The sequence below is a fragment of the Lolium rigidum genome, chromosome 7 (assembly GCF_022539505.1).
Source record: "Lolium rigidum isolate FL_2022 chromosome 7, APGP_CSIRO_Lrig_0.1, whole genome shotgun sequence".
Classification (NCBI taxonomy): domain Eukaryota; kingdom Viridiplantae; phylum Streptophyta; class Magnoliopsida; order Poales; family Poaceae; genus Lolium; species Lolium rigidum.
The window spans coordinates 179,106,663-179,113,934 of record NC_061514.1 but is presented as its reverse complement, the minus strand read 5'-3'; positions in this window follow the sequence as shown (position 1 = coordinate 179,113,934).

The window sequence follows — 7,272 nt, the reverse complement described above, 5'->3', positions numbered from 1 at the left end:
TTGAATGTGTGGGAGCCATTATGGATCTCCATATCCCGCTATTGGTTATTGGTCGGAGAGGAGTCTCGACCATGTCTACATAGTTCACGAACCGTAGGGTGACACACTTAAGGTTTGATGTTGTTATAAGTAGATATGGAATATGGAATGGAGTTCGAATGTTTGTTCGGAGTCTTGGATGGGATCTAGGATATCACGAGGAGGTCCGGAATGGTCCGGAGAATAAGATTCATATATAGGAAGTCACTTTCCAAGTTTGGAAATGATCCGGTGCATTTATGGAAGGCGCTAGAATGTTCTAGAACTTTCCGGAAGAAATCACCATGGAAGGTGGAGTCCCGGTTGGACTCCACCAACCCTAACCATGTTGCACACGCGGAAATACTTGGGTTTGCTTGACGAGCCTAGCATGTACAGACATGGCCTCGGAACACAGGAAACCGAAAGGTTGAACACGAGTCATATGGATGATATGATCAACATGTTGATGTTCACCATTGAAGCTACATCATCTCACCTGATGATCAGTTTTGGTGTAGTGGATATGGATCATGTGCCACTAAAACAACTATGAGGGATGTTGTATTAAGTGGGAGTTCATTAGTAATTAGATTAAAACATGAACTAATTATCATGAACATAGTCTGAATAGTATTTTGAATTAATTTGTAGAATTGGCATCCGTTATCTACTAAGCGCTAGTCTTGTAATTGAGATAGAAACACTGTTAAGTCTGATAAGCAACTTTACGGACTGGTACCGTATTGTTGAAGAATCAAGGAATGATTAAGTCCTATTGCAAACTTTTGGTAAACCTCACATTGATTCAAAGAGAAATGGTTTCAATTAGTACCTAAAATCATCTTGTCTCCGTGAAACTTGAAGTTCAAATCCTTTTGAAAAGTAAGGAGCTGGAAATTTTGTTTTCAGAAATAAGCAAGGTATGAGATATATGTGATATCTAAGACCTTATTACAAGATGATAGAATATAATCTAGTGAGACTACATAAACTCATAAGATTTATGGGAATGTACGAAGATTGAAGACGCCAGGCGTCCCAATCCTCCAACTAAGTTGGGCACTAACGATATTCGCATATCCATGAAGTGATCGTCCTTAGTATGCACCGTTGCTAAGACTCGTCGTTTCGAAGCATCACGTGATGATCGGGTGTTATAGATTCTACGTGTGCATACAACGGGTGCAAGCCAGATTTGCACATGCGAATACTAAGGTTAAAACTTTACGAGCCTAGCATGTACAGACATGGTCTCGGAAAGTCGTCATGATTTGATGGATAAAAAATTATGAGTGAAATTGTTCATCACATTAAAAGGTTACTAATAGTGAAATCCGGACCACTTGTCATGTGATGATCAACTTCAAGGTAAGAACCTCAAGGTTATTGGTGTTTGACCAACAAACCTAGAAGTTATTGATGTCGAAGTGTTTTCTGAGAATGAGGAAAGCTAAAAGAGAAACTACAAAATATTTTGGCAGAAAGAAAGAAAAGACTAGAAAGTCTAGCTTATGTGTATATAGATGATATACATGTTATGAATGTATTCTTTGATTGGTCACACAATGGAATTCTTGGGTATAAGTACCATATTGGTTGGTATGAGATGTCATACAACACAACAGAATACAAGATTACAATGGCCTAAGTGACTGATAAGGAATATGGTACGTAATAATGCACGTCTAGACAAAATAAAGTGTTATTATGTTCATCGTTGGCATTCTACCTAGCCCTTCAGATATATAATAAAGAACTTAATAATTTTTATTTAGCTCTGGTCAAATAAAAATAGTGAGTTGTTAAAGGTTATGACCATACTCCATGTACGATGGATAAGTTATTATAAATCTTAATGGTGAAACACACATGCATAACACTGACGCTAAAATGTCATAAGGCAAATGATTTGAATTCCACTCATTTGTGGAACCGCCATTTAGGTCATGTTAGAAAGGAACGCATGAAGCAACTCCATGCAAATGGATTTTTTTGAGTCATTTGATTTTTGAATCATTTGCCGCTTGCAAATCTCTTCTAAAGAGAATGACTGAAATACCGTTCATAGGCCAAGAGTTGAATAGGCAACTAACTTAGTGGAAACATACATGATGATGTATGTGGTTCACTGGGCATAGTTGTGTGCGGGAGATTCTTCTACTTCATGAAAACTTCCAACAATGAATTGAGTGTATATATAAAGATATATTTATTCGATAAGGAAGAAGTTTGAAACTTTTGAATGGATTCAAATAAATTTCTGCATGAAGTGGAAATCATCGTAATAGAAAAGTCAAATATCTATGATTGGATCATGGTGGAAATATTTGAATTACGAGTTTTAGCGAACATCTAAAGAGTTATAAAATTGTTCTACAACTCACGTTTCTTGGAGTATCATAGTGATGATGGAGTATCCGAGAGACGTATCCAAACCTTGTTGGGTTAATGATGAGATAAAATGATGCCATTATATTTTTGTGGATTATGCTTTAGAGACTACCGATTTTACAGTAAATAGTGCATCATCATAATCCGTTGAAATGACACCATACGAGTTATGGCATGGGTATAAACCCTAATAGTCCTTTCTTAAATTTTGGTATGAATAGCATAAGTAAATAAGTTTACAACCAAAATCGGATGAATGTCTTTGTTGGTTATCCCAGAAAATTGATTGGGAATTCTTTCCACTATGGAGACAAAGAAAAAATTGTTTGTCGATGTTTCTTATTTCCAAGAAATTGTTTCTAGCGAAATATTTGAGTGGGAGGACAATAGAACTTGATAAGGTTGATGAACCTGAGCATGATGATCAGAGTAGCGCAGCATCAGAAATGGTTCTGGAAGCGACCACGATCGATGATCATGGCTCCCATGTCTACAAAGTGTTATAGTCAGGAAGATCGAAGTACCTATTGAATCTTGTAGGTATGGTTTACTTTGTGATCAAATAAATGATTTGTGAACAAAGGATTGATTTTGAACAATGATAAACCAACTACATACAAAGAAGCTATGATGGGCCCTGACTCCGTTAAAATGGCTATGCGCCATGAAATCCAAGATAGGTGAATACTTTTTGAAAGTAAATGGATCTATAAAATTGATGGACTTGGATGGAATATCCTTGAAGAAGCTCGACTTGTCGAAAAGTTGTTTACGACAAAGTTCAAAGAATTGACTACGATAAGATTAGATCTTCCGTAGCGATGCTTATAGTCTATGTGGATTATTCTAGTAATCGCTACATATTTCTTTTATGAGATATGCTAGTAGGATGGAAAATGGGAGTGATGTTTTGGAACATGGGAGCATATGCTCCCTATATTTTAAAATGCATCTTACACGTATTTTAAATTTCAAAAAATTGAAACAAAAAATTCGCACGTACATCTTCATGTGCTACGCGCTCACAAAGTCGTTTCATAAAAAATGAACTTATCATGTGACGTGTGTAAAAAAGGCAAAATTCAGTGCTGAAAACAATGCTTTTCACAGGATAAGTTTTCTCTTTTTTACATAGGCCACAAAAAATATTATTTTTTCGTGAAACTTGACGCATACACAAATATTATGGAGATGTACATGTAGAATTTTTTTTCAAAATTTTTTCACACTTCGAAATATGTTTTGTTGGTAGAGGGAGCATACGCACCCGTGAGCTGAATTGAATTTCCGGATGGAAAATACATTACTTAACAGAAGTGTGTATTAAAGGTGTATACAAGATACAACCAAGAGTTTTGCTGGTTCGTGGAATACTAGATAGGTATACGAACTTCAATTGGTTGAAGTGAGTATCACGGAGTTGGAATCTTCACCGGATAAAATAGTCAAAGAGTTTTTGATTTCATCAGAAACGATGAAGAAGCTTGCATTTGCAAGAAATTAAGTGGGAGCGCTGAGACATATTTATAATACTTTACGTAGATGACATATAGTTGGTTATAAATGATGTAATTATATACTTTATTAAAAAAGTTTCATTGAGAATTAACTTCAATGAAAGGATGAAACATATTTAGTGTCAAGATCTATGAAGATAGATTGAAACATATAATAAGTTTGAAGTACATAGAATGAATATTGAAGTAGTTCAATATAAAAATATTAAGAAGATGTTCTTTTCCATGTGAAGGTTTAACAAGACTTGAATGTATTTGACACCCGATGAGTAAAAACACATGAGTGATTTTAGATCACGGATAATATGTACAAAATCAGATGTCCTGTGCTCTAAAAAGTTAGGAAAATATAACAGAATGATTCATGTGATGATCATTGGACGACAGTAAGAATATCCCTGAGTGCTTTAGAAGAACCAATGATATATATAGTTTTATATGGGACAATGACAAACAAATCGCTGTAAGGTGTTACACCGATATTAGTTTGGTCACATATAAAATCTCAATTAAGCTAAGTATTGATTAAAAGGTAGCACAATGAGCTAGAATAAATCTATGCTAGATTTAGAAGAGTTCTAAATATTGTGACGGATTCTACAAACGAAGGCAGAGTATTTCATTGTTTTGACAATGACTGAGGATGTTAAGTCGAGAAGTTCTTTGAGAACTTGGTGTAGTTCCGATATTGTCAGAACTTTGAAGCTATATTGTGTATGACAATATTAGTGACATATTTCAGACCGCGGAATTAAGGTTCCACCAGAAGACCGAACATATACGATTAATGCCGACTCATTTGGAAAATGAGTGATGCGTGAAAACGCAAATGAATTTCAAAATACACATGTCTCTGAGCGTGTCAGATTCGTTGACTGTAACCTCTCCCATAAGCAAACATGATAAGCACCAGAAGGCCAAGGTGTTATATCTTTACAAATGTAAACAAGATTATTGACTCTAGTGCAAGTGAGAGACTGTTGGAGATATGCCCAAGAGGCAATAATAAAGTGCTTGTTATAATATATCTTTATGTTTATGATAAATGTTTGCATACCATGCTATAATTGTATTAACCGAAACATTGATACATGTGCGTTATGTAAACAACAAGGAGTCCCTAGTAAGCCTCTTGTATAACTAGCTTGTTGATTAATAGATGATTATAGTTTCGTGATCATGAACATTGGATGTTATTAATAACAAGGTTATGTCATTAGATGAATGATATAATGGACACACCCAAATAAGCGTAGCATAAGATCACATCATTAAGTTCAATTTGCTATTAGCTTTCGATACATAGTTACCTAGTCCTTCGACCATGAGATCATGTAAATCACTTATACCGGAAGGGTACTTTGATTACATCAAACACCACTGCGTAAATGGGTGGTTATAAATATGGGATTAAGTATTCGGAAAGTATGAGTTGAGGCATATGGATCAAGAAGTGGGATTTTTCCATCCCGATGACAGATAGATATACTCTGGGCCCTCTCGGTGGAATGTCATCTGATTAGCTTGCAAGCATGTGAATAGTTCACAAGAGATGATATACCACGGTACGAGTAAAGAGTACTTGTCGGTGACGAGGTTGAACAAGGTATGGAGATACCGATGATCGAACCTCGGACAAGTAAAGTATCGCGTGCCAAAGGGAATCAGTATCGTATGTACATGGTTCAATCGATCACTAAGTTATCGTTGAATGTGTGGGAGCCATTATGGATCTCCAGATCACGCTATTGGTTATTGGTCAGAGAGGAGTCTCGACCATGTCTACATAGTTCACGAACCGTAGGGTGACACACTTAAGGTTTGATGTCGTTTTAAGTAGATATGGAATATGGAATGGAGTTCGAATGTTTGTTCGGAGTCTCGGATGGGATCTAGGACATCACGAGGAGGTCCGGAATGGTCCGGAGAATAAGATTCATATATAGGAAGTCACTTTCCAAGTTTGTAAATGATCTAGTGCATTTACGGAAGGTGGTAGAATGTTCTAGAACTTTCCGGAAGAAATCACCATGGAAGGTGGAGTCCCGGTTGGACTCCACCAACCCTAACCAGCCAACCAAGTGGGAGGGTGGAGTCCATGGTGGACTCCACCTCCTTGGTCGGCCAACAAGGGGGGAAAGGGAGGAGTCCCTATCCCCCTAGGTTTCGTCCATATGGAAGTTTTGAATTGGGGTCTTATTCAAACTTTTGGGCAATGCCTTAGGGATTCCACCTATATAATGAGGAGGCGAGGGAGGGGGAAGCCTAGACCTGGCCGCACCACCAAAGGGGCCCCCTGGCCGGCGCCCCTAGCCACCCCCTCTCTCCCAAACCCTAGCCTCTCTCCTCCTCCATCTTCTCCCACAACGCTTAGGCGAAGCCCTGCCGGAGATATCCATCGCCACCGACACCATGCCGTCGTGCTGTCGGGATTCCGAGGAGGATCTACTACTTCCGCTGCCCGCTGGAGCGGGGAGAAGGACGTCATCATCAACACCGAACGTGTGACCGAGTACGGAGGTGCTGCCTGAATGTGGCACCGACAAGATCTTCTACGCGCTTTGGAAAGCGGCAAGTGATCGGCTACAGCAACAACGAGATCTAATCTCGTAGGCTTTGGAAATCTTCGAGGGTTAATCTCATGATCTTCTCGTTGCTACCATCTTCTAGATTGGATCTTGGTTTGTTATTCGTTCTTGCGGTAGGAAATTTTTTGTTTTCTATGCTACGAATCCCATCATTTGGTAGAATTCAAAGGTTATTTAAAAAATGAAAAGGAACTAAATACCCCTCTGGCCAAATTGCGCCAACCCACTAAGGCAGCCCATTTGGCCAGCCCACCTGGGCCTCCCCAAAACGGTTCGGTGGAACCAAACCCGTCGGCCCACCTCTCACTCGTCTCTCTCTCTCACTCGCTCGCAAACCCTAACCCTACTGGCGACTACGAGGCGATGTCGTCGCCTCCATGGTCGCCGCCTTGCTCCGGCCATCTCCGGTTGTGCTAGGGATCGCCTTGGGTCGCAATCAACGCAGCGCGCGACGGCGCACCTCCTCATCCGCTTCGATCTGACTTCTTCCTCTATGGCTCGTGTGTGTGCTCGACCCTCGCAAACATCGACGGATCCTTGGCGATCTCCGCTGAACTGCACCTCCTCGCCAAACATGGGCGCTCGCCACCTCCCATGCTGGCGGTCGATACGTCCAAAACGTATCTACTTTCCCGAACACTTTTGCTATTGTTTTGCCTCTAATTTGTGTATTTTGGATACAACTAACACGGACTAACGCTGTTTTCAGCAGAATTGCCCCGGTGTCTTATTTTTGTGCGTAAACTCAACTTTCG